Here is a 4612-nt window from a genome sequence, read left to right as displayed (position 1 = left end):
CACGGCAAGCGCGTCACCTCTTCTTACTCGTCCAGCGCCGGAGCCTTGAAAGTGGCGCGCCGATTGGACGAGACGTCGTAGCTCGGGTTTGTTTCAAGGACTCTCATTGGCTCTTCCTCGAGGGGGGGAGGCGTTACCTTGGACAGCATTCTTAAAGGGCCAGTACAGAGCACCGCGGTACCAGGCCCAACCACAACTGTTGTAAGGCAGAGTATAATTCAAATAATCGATTATTTTCTTTACTGCTCACATATATTGATGAATAGCTATAACTGACGAGACGAGGTAGGTGAATTAATTAAATGTATTAAATTATTAATGTATTTAATGGGTCCAAAAAGTGCTTAAAATATCAGTATAAACTGATTGGATTCTCTGAATTGGCACTGGTACAGTCATGAGGCTCACATTAAATGCTGGAATTAATGCTGAGTGACATCCTGGCCAGAAATCACATTTTTACTCTTTACTTAAAAGGTTCTGGGGAACACATTTAGTAATGTTTGATCCCTTTAGTTTTCACAATTTAATTTTGAAGTATACATTTCAAATAGTAAGCTTGCTTCATGGGTTCATTCACATAGAAATCTGTCTGATAAAGTTCCAGGCCAGAGACTGGCACAGTAACGTGCATTAGGATTTTAAATGTACACTACAGTCATGCCCAAAGGTTTTAAGAATGAGACAAATACTGTTTTTCACAAAGTTTGCTGCTTCCATTTTTATCATGGCAATTTGCATATACTCCAGAATGTTATGAGGAGGGATCAGATGAATTGCAAAGACCCTTTTAGCAATGAAAATGAACCAAACTAAATTTCCATTGCATTTCAGCCCTGCCACAAACGGACCTGCTGAGATCATTTCAGTGATCCTCTTGTAAACGCAGATGAGAGATTGAGGAGCACAAGGCTGGAGATCATTCTGCCATGCTGACTGAGTTAGAACAGCAGACTGGATGCATTAAAATGAGGGAGATTCTTGAAATTGTTGTTCATCCTCTGTTAACCATGGCTACCTGCAAGGAAACATGTGCAGCCATCATTGTGTTGCATAAAAAGGGCTTCACAGGCGAGGACATTGCTGCTACTAAGATTGCACCGAAATCAACCATCGATCGGTTGAGATTTCAAGGAGAGACGTTCAAGTGTTGTGATGAAGGCTTCAGGGCGCCCAAGAAAGTCCAGCAAGTGCCAGGACCATCTCCTAAAGATGATTTGACCATTCCTGTTTTGGGCTGCTTGTCATCCAAGGGAGTGGCCTCACTCACAATTTTGCCCAAGAGCACAGCCATGAATAAAGATTGGTACCAAATCATCCCCCGACAGCAACTTCTCCCAACCATCCAAGAACAGTTTGGTGAAGAACGATGCCTTTTCCAGCATGATGGAGCACCGCTCAATGAGGCCAAAGTGAAAACTAAATGGCTCGGGGAACAAACATTGAAATTTTGGGTCCATGGCCAGGAAACTTTAATCCAGTTGAGAGCTTGTGGTCAATCCTCAAGAGGCGCATGGACAAACGAAAACCAACAAATTCTGACAAACTCCAACCACCGATTATGATGGAATGGGACGCCATCAGTCAGGATTTGGCCCAGAAGTTGATTGACAGCACGTCAGGGCGAACTGCAGAGGTCTTGAAAAAAGGACCAACACTGCAAATATTGACTCTTTGCATAAACCTGATGTACTTGTCAGTAAAAGCCTTTAAAACTAACAAAATGCTTGTAATTATACTTCAATACACCACAGACACATCTGACAGCAAGATCTAAAAACAATCAATCAGCATTTGTGCCATTCTCAAAACGTCTGGCCACGACCGTACGTGAAAAGTACAGAATGTGGGAGGGGCCAGGATCAGGGGACAGGGTTTCACTCTGAAGACGACGGACTTTGTTCTCGCGTAAACGGATCGGCTCCTGTCTCCTGATGGAAATGTCTGCTGAACAGAGAGGCTCTCAAAAAAGAGGGCGCGAGAAGAAAAATGATGCTGTCATATAAAACCCCCACCACATTTCCACCAGACAGAGCAACCATTTTTGCCTTGTCTTCCTCTCCATGCTCAGTTCAAAAGACCTGTTAACAGATATTAGACTATACATAAAGTCATCGTCTGTCCAGTTCCCACGCATATGTGGGAATTGTGAACGTGAACATGCAGATGCAAGGAAGTCATTTCTGACATTATTCCCAGCAGACGTGATCCATTGAAAAGGTCTGAATAGCAGGTCGGACCTAAAATAGCAGCAGAAACAAAAGGTCCCCAGGGGTCTGCAGAAGGTGTGGGAATGGAAGGGTCGCTGGAGAATAGGTGGAAACCGGTGCCCGGCACCGTATGACACACTCCCAGCTGCTAGAGGATAGAACGCAGTTGTTCAGATCTCCTTTCCCTGCGGCGCACGGCAAAGGCGACGTTTGGAGAGGAGCTTATCGCTGTCGACACAGCAGCAACAGGTCGGACGAGAATTAGAGGGCCAGCTCCGGGCACTGTTTAAAAGGACGAGGCCGGTGGCCGCTTCTTCGGGCACAGTCACTCCACGACGGGAAATTGATTACTGTCAGCGCACATTTTGAAACTGCGCTTACTGGTGCTGAAGTGGGAAGGGACGTGCAACTCCCGAGGGGACGGAGCAGCTCGGAGCATTCACCCGCAACCAACAGAACGCACAGAGGGCAAGAAAATAGCTCCCTGGTGTGGTGTTCGGCCGATGCAACTCATTAATATTATTATTAGTTTAACCTGGGATTCCTTTCAACACCGTGCAAGGAATAAATGGACGAGGCAGATAATGTTGAATGCTGTTCATATACAGCTGGCACTCGAAAATCAAAAACCACGAGCTTTAAAATATTCTGAGCATGACAATGTATTCATTTTGCTGACATTTACGTGACATTTGGCAAAACTACACATCCTCGGAAGTACAGATACTTCTTGAAACTGGGTAAATAGCACAATTACTGTAAGAGCAAATTTTCATATTAAAATATTTTGCATTATGAGTTTGCAATTTAAAAAAAAAAGTTTTTTTTATATCAAAATTTGTATAATCTTTATGTTTAGCACCCTTCATGAGAGAAGCGAAGGAGGCCTGGGCCCTTAATGCATTTTATTTCTTTCTTTTACTTTCTTCCCGCTCGAGTGTTTAAGGACACCTTGTCCTACTCTCCGGTGGCTGGCGTCCTGCTTGCTTTTAATCAGACACAAAGCATCTGGGTTGATTTTGTAAAAGCCCTCAACCGCTGCCAGCAAAACCAGCAAGGGGGGGGGGGGCTAAAAACACACACACACACACACACTCCTGCGCAGCTCAGATAGCGTTTCCTCTTCAGAGTTGAGAGGAGGCTCAGTCAAATAGAGCCGGCTGAAGAGTCTCTGCTTAATCAAGCCTCTGTGCTGCCGGGGAAGTAAAGAAGGCGTACTTGAGGCGGTTTGAGGTTTATACCTGCTATGTGCCGCCGGTATCGAAACGAAAGTTAAATACCCTGTTAAATGCCAAATCCCCGGGAGACTGCAACACAAAAAGACCAAGATGGCGGCGCGCTAGGCCACGGGCGGCTTTTTTTGCAACGTGTAAAGGTGGCTACGACCATCAGAATCACGAACAAACACCTTTGCAATCGTCAGTCGAGCTCCTTCCCCCAAGCAGCCAACAATAAAAGGTCTGTTGAACTCAACAACAATACACTTCCAGCCTCAAGCGCCTTCTGACGTTCACGCAAACTGCTCATTTTACAGATGTTTGTCTTGTCTTGTTTGAAATATCCTGTTTACTTTACTTTACTTTACTTTGCAGACGCTTTTATCCAAAGCGACTTACAAGAGGAAGACACCAGCAATTCTTGAGTTTACAAAACTAAGAGCCTTGATAAGGCCTAACTTGTCAGAAAAAGAACATGCTCGAAAATTGTTAAGTGCTAGACAAAGAAAAAAACATTTACATATACAAATTCGTCTGAAATACTTTTTGAACAAGTGGGATTTCAACTGCTTCTTAAAGGTGGACGTATACTTGAACCAGTCCACTTTGAGGCGTCTTATATGTAGTTGCCCTTGTTTAGTGTACAGAAAGTTTGATAGGTTTTAAGTCTTTATAGGTATTTAAGTTTTAGTTTAAATTCAATATTTCTTTTGTGATTGCACTATGGGGGATATGTGTGAAACTGTATTTCATGACACTGTATAACGTGTGTATACTGTTGTACTGACAATAAATCTCTTCAATCTTGAATCTTGAATCTTCCAGTTATATGCCACACCACAGTCATCACGACCTCCAGTTGGTGCTTTTTTTGTGGGCCCTAGCGACAGTCACACACCTCTGTTTTACCCGGCTAATTGTGGTGAAATGGGCTCAGTGGGCTGCCAGCCTAAGATGATTTCCAGTGATCCTCTGCTTGGGAACGGTCCTATGGCAGATGGTTCGATGGGGATTGAACAATTCCATACACACAGCACGCTTATAAGAACACCGAACACTTAACATTAAACCTTCTGAAGTTTGTTCCAGCGCTTGATGCTAAGAGACACTTTTGTGTCATTTTCCAGAAAGCCGCCATCCATTTCATTTGAGGCAATTAGCAAGCAGTCGTTAGTCACAATCTTC

Source organism: Denticeps clupeoides, chromosome 13 (genome assembly GCF_900700375.1).
Source record: "Denticeps clupeoides chromosome 13, fDenClu1.1, whole genome shotgun sequence".
NCBI lineage: Eukaryota > Metazoa > Chordata > Actinopteri > Clupeiformes > Denticipitidae > Denticeps > Denticeps clupeoides.
The sequence above is the reverse complement of the archived record's forward strand: the minus strand, read 5'-3'. Positions refer to the sequence as shown.